A 20,309-nucleotide genomic window follows, 5' to 3' on the forward strand; every position below is an offset into this window, starting at 1 on the left:
TCATACCCATTGTACATAAGCAAGATTTCAATAAGTCAATAATGATCTCTATTTTCATGTACATGATTTTTGTTAAAGATTCTCAAAACGAACCTACTGCTTTCTCAAAATAAAATATAAACAATCACAAGGAATTAGAATTATCCAATTTTCTCAAGGGAATTCAAGATGTTTTTATTGACAACATCCCTTGTGAATCACCTCCTAAGCGAGGCAATGATGACCATGCAATTGAACTTGTTCCAGGAAGTTCACCACCTAATAAACCTGCTTATAGAGTTTCTTAAGCTCAAAAAAAGGATGCAGCAAATGCATGAGTTAGTTGAGAAGGGTATGGTTAGCTTGTAGGACCCATGTCCCTATACGCCCATCCAATTGTTGATCATCAATCACAGGTGGGAAGATTGGTAATTCATTTTCACCCCCTCTAGAATCAAAATTCCGATCATCCATACCTTGAGACATCAAGTCTCTAGAATAATCATCTTCATCGTCCTCCCGAGATGCATCACAAAACATTTCCCTAGTTTTCATATGCCCAAAACCAAATAGAGCATCATTCAACAACTGCATAAGGTCATCATCAACCACAACTGGATAAACGTGCTTATGCATGAAACCAAATTTCTCAATACCCTTTGCATGCATAATTTAGAAGCCTACATAGATTTATCCAATAAGAACATAATCTCTATGCCTGCCGCTTTAGAAGAATCTTCCACTCTACATATCTCAAGCTGCAAACTAGGCATTCTACATCTGGCATACATACGAGCCACATATATTGTAGACTGCTCATAACGTTTCTCCCCCTCATTTAAATATATTTGTACTTCTATAGCATAAAGCTCAACATGCATATTGAAAATTTCATCTAAGTCCCTGTCTATATCATCGGCACAATGAACCTAATCATATGGAGCACCAAAAAATTGAAATTCATTATGTACCCCCTCTGAACAAGCATCATCAAGTTCACAATCACTTTCCCATATTGAGAGCTATGTATCACAAAATCTTGATAAAGAAGGAGTCTGTACCCCCTCTAAATCATCACCATGCCTCATCATCTTTATACATGCTTGGATCCCATTGTTCTCGGATGACAACATCTTTAAACTTGATCCAGCTATGCAAATTTTTCTTCTGAAGCTCTTGGACTCTCTCCATAAAATCTGGGATCACAAACCTGTCTAGAATCTTGTTCTCTTTTGGCACCCCATGCAGCTCTAGCTCCTCGTCATATCACGCCAATTATCCTACTGGATCATAACTGTCAAAAATCCCCTATTGATAAAAAGTTGAGCATTTGGCATTTTCAAGGGCCAAGTACTGCAATGGAATTGGAGCTGATCTCTTGAGATAGCTAATTCCAGTGTTAGAAGCTTGCAGCTACTAGTGATGTATTAGTTCACACAGTAGACTGCACAAAGGAATAGAAACTGAACTGGAATACTTCTACTGGAATAAGAACCAGACTAAGTACTGAGAATGATATTCATATTCAGATTCAGATTCAGAATAACTGAGTAGAGAGTAGGTATAACTGGAATATACTGCACTACTATCATTGGAATTACAGATGAAGGATTACAATGAAGATGGTGTGGCTTATTAACCAAAAGACGAACAGAGTACAGCAAACAAATGACCCCATAACTATTGACAACAATTGCCAATAATTGCCAACCTGATTACAATGTAATGGGCCCTATTTATATGCCTTGGGTTCACCATGGTAATTACCATAGTAATTACTGACTGATCCATTGTCTGTCTCATAGGAGCCGTTCCCACATAGTGAAACTCTCTCAGCCATCTACATCCTTCCCTCCTTTCTCGAATTTTGGCAAGATTCCAAATTTTTTGAAAAGAATCTCCCCTGTCTGATTCTGGTTTGAAGAGAAAAAATCTACCATCTGATTCTTATTCTGGAGACCGGATTTGACCAATGATAGAGAGGCAGCTGAAAAGGCCAGTGTAGAGCTCTCATCATCTACACAGACTGATATCAACCTTCCAGCTGAGAAGTAAAAGCCCTCGACTGAATTTGGAGATTGAACTACCTAGTATCCTTCCACTGAACCAGCTTTCGTTTACCCTTTGGCCTAGATTGCGTCTGAGAAGTCCCAGTGCCAGCATTCTCCTTCTGGATAAGTCTGTAAATGGTTTCCTGCTCAAGCTGATCCCACCTTTTTGTGGTCATCTCCACTTCATAAGGTGTAAGAGAATGATAAGTCTTGGTGTAAGGATCATGGAGCGTGTGTCTGCCTTTGGTGATCCTAGTTCTGGCCAATTTGTGACAATGCAAAGCTGTATGGATCCATCCTTCTAGGAGAGGCTGATTGGTTTTGACCTGAGCTTCAAAAATAATCTCCGCCATCTCTCTATACTGCGGTCCTAGGCCTGGTTTAGCCGCAATATCCTTTTCAGGTAGTTTAGAGGACTCAACAGTAAGTTGCAGCAACTGATTGGTGATCTTGGTGAGGCCTTTGATTTGAATCTTCCACTGACCCATACACAGTCTGATCCTGTGCACCTCTTGTTTCAGCTCTTGAATATCATTTAGTTCGAGAGCATCGTTGAACAGTGTTTGCCAAGTTTTCCATTCCATAGTCGATCGCTTATACCAATCCTGGAGGTCATCAATAATCTTGAAATGTAAGGTGATCAACTGGTACTGGATGTTGAGGGTAAAGTGCTGAAAAAATCTTGGTAATTCTGTCTCTCTTGCTGGTAAAGCATACAAGAGAACTGGGGAATCATACACAAATTCTAAGAAGTTGAGAACATCCCGGTTCTCTTGCTGCATCATTTTTCTGGTTACTCTCACTAGCTGAAACAGTTTCCGGAGAGCAGTTTCTTGTTTTCCAACTGACACTCTAGTCTGAGGTCCTTTGCTGGTGGCCGTCTGATCTTTGATAATGGCCCGCACCCTTTGATCCAAAACTCCTCTAGCAATTTGCATCTACACCAAAACCTCTTTCAATAGATTTTTGACATCCTTCATACATTTGTATGTTGGCTTGTTTCCCAGTAGAAGTTCTAATTCTATAGCCAGAGATTGATAATCTACAGTAGACTGTCATTGCTAGTGTGGATTGGTCACTCTCTCTTCAGTAGTGATTATCCATTCGGCACCCTTTCCAACAACTGGATTGTGGTGGGATGCGCAGGTAAATGGCAGGTCTCTTGATCATGAAAAGCAACTGATTTCTAGTGCTCAACCATTTCCCTGGCTCCGACATACAGTCGCTGAAAGCGTTCCAGATCAGATAGGAGATCATCATCCTCCAGATATTGCCTGGTTATGGGATCCTGCTGATGTCTCAATCTCCTATTTAGTGTGATAAGTTGTAATGAATGCTGCTCATTAGCTGTCGGTCCCTCAGCCATAACTTTACTTTTCCCTTTATCCTCCCAATTGTGTCGGGATTGGTTTGTTGGTGGATGCCCAATGTTACTAGGTCGTTGTTCTTTTGGCTGCTGATTGCCTGACTTCTGCCCTTCATAGTGGTCTGGCTGGTCTGACTGTAACTGATTCCCTTTAGTTGTCCCTGTGCCACCAGTACCAGGTCTTGGAGGTGGAGATGGAGGAGAGGCATCATCATCATCATCATCATCATTAGTATGCCCTTCGCCGTGTTCATCCTCCTCCTTAACTACTTCTTCTTCCTTACCTTCTTCTTCTTATTCAAGGGAAGTCTGCTGCTCAATATAATCTAGGATGGCTTGATTTGCCAGAGCATTATTATATTCAGCAACTTTGTCCTGAAAGTCACTCTGCATGGTCTGTATAAGAGACTTCAAGTTATCCAGATCAAAAACAGCATTGCCTGATGGATTTAAAATTTCAGCCAAGTTACTATAAATATATCTTTCAGTGAGGGTATTCTTCAGAGCTTTATGACTAAGCAGCAAGGAGTTGAAGTCAACTCTCTTCATTCTCAGCATCGTTTCGAATCGATCTGCAGCTCTCTATGCTTCATCCTTTTCTTCCTTCATAATCTGCATAGCAGACTCCACCCTAGCTAGCTTACTTTCCAGTATCTTAATGGATCTCTCTGAATGAGCTTCAAGTAGCTTGTGGCACAGATTGTGGTTTTCTCTTGATTCCTTCAGCTTATCAATCTAGTCTTCAGCTTCAGGTTCAATTCAGCTTTAACCTTATTCAGTTCATCTTCTGATTCTGCAGCGTCCAGTATTTTTCCCATACAGTTGACAATAGAGTTCCATGAGGACTAGATAAGGACTGAACATCCATCATTGACTGTTGCTGGGTTAGAATCAGTTGGCTCATACACTGTAACAGGAGCCATATAGGGTAAACCAACATAATTAGATTTTTGTAGAAAGATACGCCCTTTAAGTGGATGGGTCTGCAGTTGCTGCAACCTATCCTTCTTTATCATGTGCAGAGCTTCTTCATTGTTTGGGATGGAGACGCCACCCAGTAGGGTTGGAGATGCTGGACCTTTGCCCTTATCCAACTATTCTGCTGACTTTTCAGAAGTAGTCACTTTTGCCTGATCTTTACAGTACTGGTAGTGACTGTAATCTGTCCTACTGACTAGTTGACTTTAGTGGTCTGAGCAGTTTGTTTGTCAGCCTGGATAACTAGAGTCTTTTCAGTAGTCCCTGTTTTGACTCGACTCCAGTTTCTTTGAGGTGCCAGATTCATCTTGGCTAGCCTTCCTATCAGTCCAGTTGGAGTGGTCTGACTGTCCATTGATTCTTCATCCGAAGACAAATTGATGTTTTTTGACATTGGAACTGGCTTCTCACTCCAAGCCATTCTTACCTGGTCATGGGCATCTGGAGCAGTTGCCCAATACAAAAATTACCAAACATACCAAGCTTTAAATACACTCTGGGATTTCAACTTGGCAGTTTGCTGAAGCACATTATTTGACAAGATCTAACAAAGGTTGATAGAAACTTTTGAATCCAATGTCTTTGCTAGCACCATAGCAAACCTTCTATGACACATATGTTGGATTATTCTTAAGACTGACAGCTTCAGCTACAAACCTATAAGCAGCGAGAGCTTCTAGTTTGGCCACTGGAATCCCTTGACCACTGGCTTTACTTTTTTTCTTGGCAGCATCATCCTCCTTCAAGACTGTGGTGATTTGCTGTGGAGTTTCTACAGACGGCTTGGGCTCATTTGGCATATGAAATGAAAAAGCTATGTTATCTGGTGTGACAGACACCTTCTTGCCATATACCATAGCACTGCCATCTTCAGTATTGAAAGATTCTAGAACCTGCTTGATGATGGTTGTGTCAAAGTCAAATCTTGTGGCTTGCAGAACCACATATAAATCCCACAGTTGCAGCAGAGCCATAGCTTGGTCAATGAGCACATAACACTAAATCTTGTTGTAAGGAATGAGGGGAATGCTTGCCTTTGCAGCATTGACAATAGCTTGGGTTTCATTGAGAGAGTCCTGCATCTTACCCATACACTCTGAAGATGACGAAACACGTGAGAAAGAGGAAGAATTACTTGATGCTTCAAAGTCGTACCCAGGTGTTGCTGGCAAAGCTAGATGACAGTCCATTGTCTCCTTAGAAGACGAGGTCTGCGACTGTAGCGAAGATACCTCAGAGCTTGGCAATGGCGAATGGACAATAGGAGGGAATCGTCGCGTACGGTATTTGTAAGAAAAAATGCCGACTCTTCTTACTGTTATACGCGCTCACACCATAAAAGCTCCACCACTTGCCGTTCCTAGACTTTTGTGCGTTGTTGCTATCGTGGCAAACATGCATTGGAAAAGACTTCTACTCATCCTTGAAATGATTACTACTGGAGTTCCATCTGACCGTTGGGCGCTTAAAGTTTGATAAATGTGTTCCCACTGATACTGGGTTGGGTCCCAGTCTGGCTTGATCGCACTGGTACTGGGTCCTAGTACCCGTCGGGCTTGGTCTCACTGGCATTAGTTCTGAAAATGGAACTTGCTGCACATGAAAAAGCCCAATAATATTTGATTCTGGTATCTCTTGATCTTCAGTTCCCATCCCCCCATTACCTTGTTTCTGGACAGTCTCTCTACCTTCAGAATAGTAGAGCTTGATCCTCGCGCCATTATACATCCCTGGCAGCAGTAATCCAGATAAGTCTTTTAATGTTATCGTTCCATTGGAGAAAACCCAGTCTACATCAAATGGTCTTGCCCATACAATCTTAGGGTTTGGCTTCTTAGGACCCAATCTAGACTGATAGAGGAGCACCAGATCCCCTTTCTGAAACTCATGGACCTTAATTCTGCGATCATGCCAGTGCTTCCTTCGTTTCTGAACAATCTCTTGTTCCAGCATAGCCCGTTGCCTAAGTTTATCTAACTGGGTAAGCTCATCCAGGTGCTTTTTCAGATTGTGATTGAAGTCACTACAAGAGGTTGTGTGCTCTTGTGACGCTGTTAGCGACGGAAATACACTGGGTTTTTATAACCCCCGGCGTCGCTAATAGCGTCGCTACGAGAGCGTCGCTATATGCAACGCTATAGGCGTCGCTATATGCGTCTCTATAAGCGTCGCTATATAGAGACGCTCATAGCGACGCTCATAGCGACGGTTATGGAGACGTTTACACACAAGTCTATAGCGACGCTTATAGCGACGCTCCAGAGCCATAAATAGCGACGGTTATAGCAACGCCCGAGAGAATTTTTTTTTGGTGACAGGGCATACTTGATTCACTTTTAAAAAAAAGTGCAAGGGTAGATAATAGACCCAAAATAGTCACCCACAAGACGCATTGTTTGCAAAATTGACAAGCGTAAAATTGACAATTGTACACATCATAGGCAAAATGAATTGATTGGCAAATGTAATAATGACAATTGTACAACATCATAGGCATAAAGAATTGATTGGCAAAATGAACTGCGGTGACAAATGTAATAATATACATGGTTCAAAAAGACGTATAAAATCTGTCTCATGATACATAAGCTATGAGAAACCCTAAACTAATGCTATCTAGCTACGGCTAAACTGACGTCGTCTAGTTAGACGTCTCATCGCGTCCAAGCGGCGTATCTATTGGATTCTACAAAAAAAGACAATAAGACAGCTTTCAGTAAGTATAAACATATAACGACATTTATAAAACAATACAAAAAATAGAAAAGAGTAAACCCTAATACTAACCATGCCGCCGCGAGAACTGAGAATGTCCATCAGGGCGTTTAAGCCCTTCTTGCTTGCGTACTCATGCTCGTACGGTGTGGGATCACGTCCTGTCATCGACCACTGTCAAAACATACAAAGATTTCATTATGTTAGAATTAAAAAACTCATAAACCCTAAACTATCGAACATAAAGAGCAATGAAAAAACACTTACAAAATCGGCCTCAAATGATGCCCATCCACCGCTCCCCAAGTGGTGCGAGCTTCCTGCCTCTACTCGCGCTCTGGCTGCATCCTTTTGTTGCTTCCACTTGTCGGGATTCTAGCGCGCTGCTTTCTTCGCATTCTTCCAATCTTCTTTGGTCAGCCAAATGGCCTGTTCCACCCATGCTTGATTGCTTTTTGCACTTCAGAACGCTTGTGTTTGCAATATTCGCGCATTCGAATCTTCATCAGGTCTTCATTGAAGCGTTGATCCCGTGTTGGAACGGGAAACTCATCATGAAGTATGTTGATGACTCTATCTTTTAAATCAATTGGTACTTCACTCCATTTGTTTAGTATATAGTGTCTAAACAGCTGAGAGAAAAGACCACGCATGCGCGAAATCACCTTCTTGCCATCATCATCCATGATGATGCCGCCGCTGAAGTCGACGGAGTAAGGCAAGCCCTCTGGCCGGTGACGCGTGAACCTGGGTGTCCCGGCAGGGGTCTCTAGCGGCGTGTCGATGGGGGTACGGACGTCAGGTGTCTCCACCGGCGTCTAGGCCCCGAAGCGAGGAGTGTCGAGTGGGGTGGCTCCTGGCGGAGTAGGTAGAGGTGTGTAGCTGCTAGGAACAGTCAGCCACGCAAAACCTGGCGTAGATGGCGATGTTGTGGCTGGTGTGGGAGCGGGCAAAGAAGGGGAGGGTAAAGAGCCTCGTCGAACACGAGGCGGTGTGGAGGCATCCGCGGCGGAATCCCCACAACAACCGCCACCGCCACCACTAGAGCGCCGGTGTCTAGACGAGTGTGAAGATCGTCTCGTCGACACCGAAGCTTCGGAGCTCGCCGAATGCTCCGAAAGAGAGGGAGATGCGGATGGAGTAGGAACGCGCGATGATGCGCCAGAGCGATGACGCTCCACGTACCACTTTCTCTGCTGCGGTGACAAAGAAGAAAGAAACTCCTCATCATCCATACCTGCATTAAACACACGAATATTTAAACTTAATATTGAATGAATAGAGTAGACAATGACGCAAAGACCATTAAATACAATGACGTAATGACGCATATAAATACAATGACGCAATGAATTGAGTGATAGAAGAGGCAAGTCGAAAACTCAGAATTTTCAATCAAAAGATGTGAGCGCGAGTAGAAAAGAGCGTTATACACCATGGAAGGTACTTAGAGAGCCAGAGCTTTTACAACATGGAGCAAAATTGTTCAAATACAATATTTGTGGCTTTAAGAGATCTCTCTCTCATCCTCGCATAACTCAGCATAACTTCCTATATCTATATAGAGCTCTCCGTTTAAACACATATCCTCTGTTTCATTTTGTAGCTCCTCTGCATGCACCCCATATAGAGTAGTAGCATCTTGATGCTCATCTGGCACCACCGCAGCGGCTTCTGATTGAGCATCTTCTCTGATCTCCTCCATTGATGCCGTTGTGATTGGCACATGGTAGCCTTCATACGTCCTTGCACTACGAGGGGCTACCTCTATGACGTACCACCAGTTTGATGTAGACTTTGTAGGATGAAATATTACCTGCCAGAGCCACATAACTTACATGAGAGCTTTCAAGCACATATATAACTTGTAAAAGGGGGATGTTAACTATTTACATACTTACTTGTTCACAATGCACGGGTAGTACGAAAGTGTCTCTTAGGTCAGTCCATTTCTTAGTAGAATCCACCTCAAGAAAACCAGACTCTCCTCTACGCATAGTAGCGTTGCGACCCTCCATGATTATCTTGAACCATTGCACGTCGAACAAGTCGACAAAAAATCCTCTGTAATCGATCCTCAAAATCTCTTGTAGCGTGCCGAAGTAAGTGAGTTCCTCCACCACAGGATCTGCATCAGAGGAACGTCGTCGACTAGACGGTTCAAATTTTGCCATGATTCCACAATCTTGAGTAAAATGCTTTTTGTCGATCCGTTCTACCCTAAAATGTCGACCTTTACACCATGCTGTTGTGTATGACTTATACTACAACGAACAAAGATTATGAGTGGCCGTTCAAACGTTTAGAAATAAAGTCATTAGCTAGTCGTACATTGCAAACTTACCTTGGTCGCGCAACCCCGAGAGTACTCCCACTCTTCCTCAGTCACTTCGTCACCGCATTGTTGTGCGCTTTTCAATTGGTTGTGCAACCATCTTAAGCTCATGAATGTTGGTAGGCTCTCCAGAACCGTCGGATAGTGCATCGGTGGTCGTCTTCCCCGTCTCCACTCGATTCGTGCCCTTTGTCGCTCTTGCTTTGCATCCTCATATTGTGAAATCCACTTTTGCATCACTGGATTGTGAAGCATGCAAAATCGGTTGATTTTAGCCTCTAGATCTTCCGTCATCTTCTTCTCAACACCGAGATTGCACATGACAACCCCAGATATGCGCTCATCATCTATGGTTCGCCATAGCGTGTCCCGGGCTTTATCAAATCCGTCTAGCCACTCTCCAATGTACACTAGGGACTCTGATACCAACCAACCTTCTGCCATGCTACCCTCCGGACGTGCCTTTTGACGCACATATCCCTTAAGCGTTTTCATGAAACGTCTAAGAAGAACATCCATCTGGAATGAACTGTGCCAGCTATTTCCACCTCATCAACTATGTGAACAAGAAGATGCACCTAAATGGTTAGCATGGTAGTAGGAAAATGTTTCTCAAACATGCACACAAGCTCCACAGCATTTAGTTTGGCGAATGGTATGGAGTCTACGTTGATCTCCTTTTGTGAGATCCATTGCACCAGCTTTGCAAGTTTGTAGATTGTGTTACGGATGTTGAGAGACAAACATCCCTCAATGGCAACCGGTAAAATAAAATGTAAAGTATGTGCAGCAATGATATTAAAGTCCACATTTTATGCAATGATATTAAAGTCCACTATGAACGTACCTGACACATTTTATGCCAATCGTGTGACTTCAAACCGGTAAGCTTTCCTTCTTTAGTAAAACACGTTCGGAGCGAGTGCATTACGCCAGTGGGGGTCCGCAAAGATCGAATGGTCTCTTTTACTTTGCGTTCTTGGGCTCCTGTGAAAATCCATGGTGCTTTAGGGAGTTTTATCGATCCATCAGATGCTGTTTGCGGCCAATATTGCTCCATACGATCCACATTTCTAAGGTCAACTCTGGCTCCCAAAGTATCTTTCTTGCCGGTCAGATGGTCCCATAGTAGATTACCCACATTCTTGAATATGTGCATTGGATCGAGCAAGTGATTGATCATGAGTCGGGGCCAGTATGGTAACTCGTACCATAGAGATAGTCTCTTCATCCCTGGAGGCAATTCGTCATCGCACATCTCCTTCTACTCTAACCATGCTTGTGTAGACATCCTTGGTGGCTCTCTTCCCAAAAAGCCATCGCGTAACACATGATTCTCTAGAAGATACACTTGATGACCTTCGTAGATTTGCTTCTTCAGTGAGGGCGCCCTACGTGCATTCAGTCTAGGTCCACATGTGACACATGCTCTGTATCCGCTTGTTTGAAGCCCTGCATGTATACACATGATAATAGATCAACTATGGGAAAAAACAAGATTTACAGTGTCTGAGTGAGGAGTGTCAATAGATCACCTGAGCATTCTGTTAGCCCGGGATAGTCATGCATGGTCCACATTAGAATGCCTCTGATCAAAGCATTCCGTCGTCCTGTGTGTCGGCTCATATCCACCACCTCTATGCCAATCCACAATTGTTGTAGCTCTTCCAATAGTGGACGAAGATACACATCCATATTCTCCACTTTATATCGCCCTGGCACAATCAAGCTTAGCCATAGGTGCCCCTTCTTCGTAGTCAACCACGGGGGAATGTTGTAGTTGACGATGACAACGGCCCATACACTGTAAGATGTTGATCTTTGACCAAATGGATTTACGCCATCCATAGCCAGGCCTAAGCGCAAATTTCGAGCTTCCCTGGCAAAATCCGACCATGTTCCATCTATATGTTTCCAGGCTGCGCAATCTGCAGGAATTCGTAGCACACCATCCGAAGATTTATTCTCCTCATGCCATGATGCTAGGGCGGCCATGGACTTACATTCGAAGAAATGCTTGATGCGAGGAAGCAGAGGAAAATGTCGCAAAACCTTTTGTGGAATTTTTGTCCCGTGGAGATCTACTCGATATCTTTCGGAATCACATTTCGGACACTTCTCCATGTCTATGTATTCCCCTCTGAAAAGAATGCAGTCATTAGGACAAGCGTGGATAGAATTGTAATCCATCCCCAAGTTTCGCAAAATCTTTCTTGCTTCATCTCGGGAATCTGGCATCACATTGTCAGCTGGTAGTATGTGCTCTTTAAGCAATCTACACAACATAAAAATACGATACAGTCGTGTAAAAATCTACCAGATCATTTTACATTTAGAGTTTTATTAAAGTAAACTAATTGTAATAGATCACCTGAAAAGCGCTGTGACGCTAGTGTCACTCCATCCAAACTTTGCCAGCATGTTGAGAAGAACCAGGAGTGCTTTCAATCTAGACATAGTGCTCCATTATACAATGGCGTATCGGCTTCACTTTTCATATCATCATAGATAAGCCTTTCTGAATCCATGATCGTCTCGATCATTTCATCAATCTCGGGCTCAAACATTGCCTCGTTGGGAATGTGCTCTGCATGATCATCCCCCGAGCTGTCAGAGGCTACATCTTGTGGCCTCACATATGCTGCTTGACCAAAGCGCCTGCGAACACGTCTATTGGGTTGCAAGATTGCTGCTTGTTGGCCAGCGTCAAAGTCCGACGAGTTATAATTGGCAACAACTCGATCTATAATAGATGGATCGAACTTGCCAAATTCGCGAACCTACTGCAAAGAAATACGTCTTGTCCGTCGCACAGCATGCTTGCATTGATTACAAGGACATAAGACCCTCGTTGAGAGATAGGTGTTTCGGTTGGACGGTCCCACATCCTCGTCACTACTCATAATGAGGATAAAAATCTTATAACGTGGACAACAAATTTAATATTCTATTGGCATTCTTCGTCTTATCTCTCTCTCTCTCTCTCTCTCTCTCTCTCTCTCTCTCTCTCTCTCTCTCTCTCTCTACCTCACATTCTCTAGTCATGTCCAATCCCCGCACACCTCGTTCTAGAGGTGCACGGAGATCAGAACCACCGGGTTATAATCTCGTCTTTATTGGTCAATACCTATATTTGTGGGTACAAGAAATCTACAGACCCACGTCTACATGATACTGCATGTAGTGGACAAAACCCCTTTGCCTCTTCTCTAGCTGTAGAACTTCACAGCATCTTAACATCTTTTCACAGTAGATCTTTTCATTGTTCCTCTAACTCTAAACCCTAAACCGTAAGTAATTCTTGCGTGGACTCGATCTAACGTAAAGAGGGGAAATCTAAATAAACGTAAATCTAACTAAAAATAAACCTAAATCTAATTTAACGTAAGTCTACATCTAACCTAATCTTTAACGTCTTTTGGGATAGTTTCCTACGACGTTAAAACTCTCTTCTTCTTGTGTGTGTGTGTGGGTAAACCTAATTAAACCTAAGTCTAATCTAATATAACATAAATCTAAATCTAACGTAAATTATGTTATATTAAAAACAAAGAACTAAACTAATAGGGATTATAAGAATCTTAAAACTGATTTAACACATAATTTTTCACATAACTCGGCAAGAGTTGGCATTCTCATCACTAAAGATATGAGAGTTAACTTCCGGCGGTGACGCTGCCTCATCTCCATCCACATCTGACGACAGCAATTGGCCCTTTGGACCGTTCTTGCTCTTGTTACTAACTTTGAAGTTGTTGTTGAATGACTAGAGGTTGTCTAGATGGTCATTGTCGGGGATGTAGTGACTCTTGCCGCCCTGAAGATCCACCTTCTTCCCTATCTTCTGAAGACATTTCACCAGTACTTTTGGATCGACGGAGCCCACCATGAGTGAAGGCAGCAATACCCTATATTCCATTGAGGGCTTTCTTCACCCGCTTCATGTAGGCATCACAGTCTATGGAGACCTAAATCTAATCTAATATAACATAAATCTAAATCTAGCGTAAATAAACGTAAATCTAACTAAAAATAAACCTAAATCTAATCTAATTTAACTTAAATAAACCTAAATCTAATTTAACGTAAGTCTACATCTAACCTAATCTTTAATGTCTTTTAGGATAGTTTCCTACGACGTTATAACTCTCTTCTTCTTGTGTGTGTGCGCGTGTGTGGATGTGTGTGCCAATAAAAAGAGATAAATGGTATAACCTTTCTATCACCCATGCCAAGTATGATACATTGGTTATGCCATTTCCCTCTTGAATAATAGGTCTTGAGTTCAACTCCTCGTCGGCTAGATCTTTAGGTCTTTTAATTTTAATTAGTTTCCTACGACGTTAAATTAGTTTCTCTCTCTTTCTCTCTCAATGTGTGTGCGTTTTTTTGTTTATGCATGTTTTCTCTCTCTTTTCCTCTCTCAATGTGTGCGTTTTTTGTTTATGCATGTTCTCTCTCTTTTCCTCTCTCAATGTGTGCGTTTTTTGTTTATGCATGCTCTCTCTCTCTTTTCCTCTCTCAATGTGTGTGTGAATTCTTTGTTTATGTATGTGTGTGTGCGTTTTTGTTTATGTTTGTACTCTCTCTCTCTCTCTCTCTCTCTCTCTCTCTCTCTCTCTCTCTCTCTCTCAAAAACACTATGTGTGTGTGTGTGTGTGTGAGAGAGAGAGAGAGAGGGAGAGAGAAAGAGGGGAAGGGAACATGAGAGTGAGGAGAGGGAAGGAGCATACCTGGCTCTCCTTCCTCTCCTCGTGTGTGTGTGTGTGTGTGTGTGTGGAGAAGAAAGAGAGAGAGAGAGAGAGAGAGAGAGAGAGGGAGAGCGTCACCTGCTCCTTGCCTCAGGGCGCCGAAAAACTCAGATCTGAGATCTGAGTTTTTGGGCGCTCTCTGTTATTTTTTTTAGCCCAGTCGGCGTCGCTAAGAGCGTCGCAAATTTACTTGTAAATTTGCGACGCTCATAGCGACGCCGGGAATTTTTTTTTTTGAGCGTCGCTGTGTGAGCGTCGCTAATATGAATAGCCTCTTGTAGTGAGTCTAACCCATATTCCACAACCATTTTGAGACTTGGGATAACAAAATCCATAGAAACAACAGCTTCAGTGCTATACACCATTCTGAATGGTGTCAATCCTGTATTGACCTTGTAAGTTGTCCTATACGCCCATAAAGCAGTCTAGAGCTTCAAATCCCATTGGTCTGGCTTCTTCTGCACAACCTTAGTGAGAATAGTCTTAATTTTCTTGTTACTACTTTTAGCTTGTCCATTGCATCTGGGATAATAAGGGGTAGATTTATGATGCTTGACTAAAAGAATATCCAATAGAATCTCCATGGTGTCATTGATAAAATGTGTCCCTTGGTCCGATACAATCTCCAGAGGACATCCATAGTGACAGACAATATTCTCAAATAGAAATCTTGTAGTAGATGTGGTTGTGTTGTCAGGAAGAGCCTTAGCTTCTACCCACTTAGTGACATAGCAAGTAGCCATCACTATATATTTATTCTTCATAGGGGTAACCTTCTTAAAAGGTCCCATAAAATCCAAGCCCCATTTCATGAAAACACCCAGTGGTTGTAGTGGCGTTAAAGGAGTCATGTCTGCAGCTGTAGGTCTACCCATTCTTTGGCATAGGTCACACGTTTTGCAAAAAATTATAACATCAGCTATCAATGTTTGCCACCATAAACCAGCCTATAGAATCTTCTTGTAGGTAACCTCATTGGAAAAATGTCCACAAGATTCGCCATTATGTGCCTCTAAGATGACTTGCATTCTCCCTTCCATAGGCACACAACGCGGAAGAATACCATCAACACCTAATCGATAGAGTGAGCCCCGATGATGGTAAACTTCAAGATCTTGATGACCAAAGCCTTCTTCTAGTTCTGCTTCCAGTCATCTCGGAAAGCACCCTGAGAAAGAAACTGATAAACATCATACCATTAAGGGTCCACTGATTCTCTTGATTCCAACTGAAATAATTCAACATCCACTGGTTCGTCCCTCAAGGATGCTTTTGAATAATCCTCTGTACTCCTGGATAGAAAATCAGCGCAAAAGTGATTCTTTACAGGCTTATGAAAAATCCAAAATTCAAACTCCATGAGGAACATCATCCACCGTATTAGCATGCCTTGAATAATGACTTTATTAATCAAGAACAAAAGAGTCTGATGATCCACATAGAAATGAAACAGTTTGCCTAGCAGGTAATGCTTGAACTTTGTAGCACTGAAAACCATTTTGAGGGCTTCGTTCAGTGGTTGTATAACCTTGTTCAGCCTGACTAAATCTGTGAGGAGTGGCAAAATAAATAGGATATTTAGTCCTTCCATCTAGCGGAGCCAATAGTCAGTCCCGAAGTGTCCACATGTACATGGAAGATAACATCCCAATTGGGTTTCTTGAGGACTGGTTTACTGATAATAGCCTTTTTGAGGTTCTAAAATCTTTCCTCACACTCAGCACTCCAATTGAACTTAATGGTCTTCTTTGTGAGCTCATATAATGGTACAGCTTGAGAGGCAAACTTATGCACAAACCTTCTGTAGAAGTTAATATAACCAAAGAAAGAGATTAACTCGGATGCATTTTTGGGTGCTTTGGCTTGCTGAACACACTAGATTTTGTCGTTGGCCATTTCTATTCCATTGTGTGATACTACATGTCCCAGTACTAGTTGTCCCTTCCAAACTAGGAAAACGGATTTAAATGGATTCAGACAAATCTGCTTCTCCTGACAGTGTTTGAAAACCATTTCCAAGAATAGTAAGCGTTGTTACTCATATGAATATACAGTAAAATCATCCATGAAGATGGCGAGGAACCGATGAAGAAACTCATTGAACATTTCCATCATACACCACTGAAAAGTAGTTGGTGCATTGCATAGACCGAAGGGCATCACCAGATACATGAAAGCTCCCCACTCTGTGATGAAAGTGATCTTCGCTCTATCCTCAAGAGCGATCTGTAACTGGTTATAGCCATTGTAACTGTCCATAAAACTATACATTTTGTATCTTGCAATCTCATTAAGCAACATGTCAACAAAAGGCAATGGAAATGGATCTTTGATAGTTTGGGTGTTGAGTTTCCTATAGTCAACACAGACTCTCAATTTCCCATTCTTCTTGGGAACTACTACTATAGGAAATAGCCAATCGCTACTGGCCACTTTTGTGATGAACCCAGCCTTCACAATATTTTCGATCTCCTCCTTGACCTTCTTAGCATAGTTGGGGTTCATTCGGTATCTTTGCAGTCTTACTGGACGAGCATCTGGCTTCAACAGTATCCTGTGCTGGCATACTTTGGGATCCACCCCTTTCAGGTCTGTGTGTTCCCAGGCAAGTACGTCTTTGTAGTTCTAGAACATCTTGTGTGCCTTTTCCTTCATTGTAGGATTGACATTCTTACTAACCTTGATCATCCTAGGACTATCCACAGAGCCTAGGTTCCATTATTCAACTTCTTGGTCGTCTGGAAGCAACCAATTAAGCCCACCACCTTTTCTCTTGGTCGATTCCTCAGCATAATCCCAAGATGTCCCGTTAAGTTCTGAATCATCATTATGATTCACTGTGTGCTCTCCAGAATACACTGGCTCATCTGCCATGCTAGTTTCAGCTGATTCTTCTAGCCTCCCAGTTAACTGAACTGATCTTTCTCTTGTATTGATTTCAGTAAACTGGTCTGGGAATTTATTTTTCTGCTTGTCGGCCTGCTCTTTGTTTAGTAAAGCCGCATTCAAGTCCATTTTTGCTAGAGGAAATATGTTTAGAGCTGCTAACATTCGTTCAATCTTCTTTGCGTTGTACTTCTAACATAATTCCTTAGGCCTCAGCTCTTTTCTCCAGTTCCTAGTATTGTTCGTCTGGATCTGAATTCTTCCACTGGCCCCTTCTATAGTTAGGGTTTGATTTTCATAGTCGTGAACAGCATGTGTTGTTCTCAATCATGGGCATCCTAACAGCATTCCATATGCCCCTTGTACATCAAGAACTAGAAAGCTATCTTTAAATTTTTCCCTGCATATTTTCAATCATACTAGTAGCTTGTACTACTATGTGATGTGCAATTCTCACTTTAAATGGTGTTGGCTTTAGATTTGTGATGCCCATCCTTAGTTGGAGATGTACTCCCATGATATTTACTCCTGCTCCTCCATCTAGGATGACACTTGAAAGTGGTTCCCATTTCTTTTGAACCTTGTAATCCACCTGAATGAGCGATACTTCATCATCTCGAATAGTCGTCAAATCAACTGTTATGGCCTCCGCTTCAGCTTTCCTTCACTATTTGATGAATTTTGCCACCTCAGGCAAAGTTCTTCTGATATCTTCCAACTCCACAGTGAGTTTCTGAATTCTATCACAGATCTTAACATGGATTTCTTCTTTCTCCTGATCAGACTGGTTTTCGGAGCTCGAAGAACTGGTCGTATCTTCACAATGCCATTCCTCCCTTGTAGTGCTTCCAGTTCTTCTATCAACTCCCAATTCTCCAATCATTCCTTGTACTGCAGCCAACATGGTCTCAAGTATGCCAGGATTTGGCTGATCTTTCTCAATAGATTGGGTTGGTATCTTCTGAATGACTCGTGCTTCAGAACTTTCTGGCTGCTCTGGCAGCTTCTTGGCTAAATCCTCCGTGATTTTCACCGCTAGTTCTCTCTGCTCCTACCATTTATCAACCACCTTCTCTTTACCCTTGGCCTTCCATACCTCTCTCTGTTGAGCCCATTTGATACTTTCAGTAGTGACTGGTTTTTTTGGAATCTCTAGAATTTCTTCAATTACTACTCCTTTGCTCCATGTTACTGCCCGTACTGGAACTAGCTCTGGTGCCTTTGCCTCAGTAGCAACAGGTGCAGGTGTTTCTGGACATTGAGCCGCAAAATGCCCATACTTTCCACAAGTATAGAAATTCAAACTCTGGCTCTCAAAGTTACCATGCCCTCGGCCTTGGCCAGTACCCGCTTGGTATCTGCCATGCCCTGGACCAGTACCACTGGTACTTGGTTTCTCCTATTGAGAAGCTATGGTGGTTTCCACTCTTACTGGTTCAGTATATGCTACTACTAACAAGTCTTTGCCCTTCTTGAAATGATGAATCCTAATACCACAATTATTTCATAAATGGCCAAAGTCTTTACAATAAGTACACTGTGGGCACTCGCTGGAAACCTGGTCCTTGGATTTGTATTTTGAACACCAAGTCTCCATTTTTCCCACTGGTTGTCTGGTCTGGATAATCCCAGCAATCTTCCTAGCCATCTCTTTAATCTTCTTTGTCTAGGACCCCTTCTTTGACTTATCCTTGGACCTCTCATTGGAGCTACTCTCAAAACTGCTGGAAACTTCGTTGGAATCATAGTTCTCAATAGAAGAACTATTGCTACTGGATGTTCTCTTCTTATGGATCTTTTCCTTCTTAGCCTATTGTTCCAGCTATAGTGCTAGTTGTACCAGATCATTGAATTTCTTTGTTGGTGCTGGTACCTCTTGCTCTCTAAGCTTCTTGCTACGAAATCCATTTAGGAACCATGCACGCAGTCGCTTTTCTGACGGTGGTTCCTGCAAGTGCCTTGTCAACGCCTTGATTTTCTCCACATAGCTTCAAACTGACAAATTCCTCTGCTTGATCTTATCTAGTTTACAAAGAATATCTTCTTCACCTATGTTGTCGAAATACTCCAGTCTGAAGGCTTTAAGTAGTTTATTATAGGATTTAAGCTGACAAGCGGGGTAATGGTAGTACCACTTTCTCGCTGCATCCTTCAATGTGTGCGGAAAGTATTCACCCCAGTCATCCTCATCAATATTCTTCAGCTCTCCATACTGCTCAAAATCCTGGATGTGAACATCCAGATCATCCTTCTTGCCCTCTTTGAATACTAGAAAAGAGATTTTTAGTGAGGATGTGTAATCATGACGATTATCGTTCGTCCTGCCGCTTCTCTTCTTAGAGTCTAAACGGCACTTAGGAGTCTTTTTATAGTTGTCAGTATCTACATCCCAATCAATATCTGTTTTTGTCTCTGTGTCAGTGTACTCTCTAGCCTATCTACTGGAAGTGTGGCGACTGCCTTTACTACCTTTGGTACCCTCATCGCCCTGCCTGGACCGATAACTTTTGGCCTTACGTGCTTCCCTGTCTGCCCGTCTGTGTCTAGAGTGATTGGAATGTAGTAAGTCATGCGTCTCATCAGCCTGACTGTGCTCCTCATGGGCCTCAGTGTCAGTCACCCTCTCATGCTTAGGGTCAGATTCTCTTCCCGACTCCTTAGGAATAGGATCAACACGGATGGGTGGTTTCCGGCCTCGACTGGTTTTGGGTTCCATTGCTGTAGCTGAGAACTTCCAACTGAGAGAATAATGTTTCACTCAACGAGCTTCAGCTCTAGCCATCGTGATCTCCGAAATGGAATTGGAGCTGATCTCTTGAGATAGCTAATTCCAGTGTTAGAAGCTTACAGCTACTAGTGATATATTAGTTCAGACAGTAGACTAGACAAAGGAATAGAAACTGGACTAGAATACTTCTATTGGAATAAGAACCAGACTAAGTACTGAGAATGATATTTAGATTCAGATTCAGATTTAGATTCAGAGTAACTGAGTACAGAGTAGGTATAACTGGAATATACTGCACTACTGTAATTGGAATTATAGATGAAGTATTACAATGAAGATGATGTGGCTTATGAACCAAAAGATGAACAGAGTACAGCCGACAAATGACCCCGTAATTGTCGACAACAACTGCCAATAATTGCCAACCCGATTACAATGTAATGGACCCTATTAATATGCCTTGGGTTTACCATGGTAACACCGTAGTAATTACTGACTGATCCACTACCCGTCTCATAGG

The sequence above is a fragment of the Adiantum capillus-veneris genome, chromosome 24 (genome assembly GCF_014529385.1).
Source record: "Adiantum capillus-veneris isolate H3 chromosome 24, ASM1452938v2, whole genome shotgun sequence".
NCBI lineage: Eukaryota > Viridiplantae > Streptophyta > Polypodiopsida > Polypodiales > Pteridaceae > Adiantum > Adiantum capillus-veneris.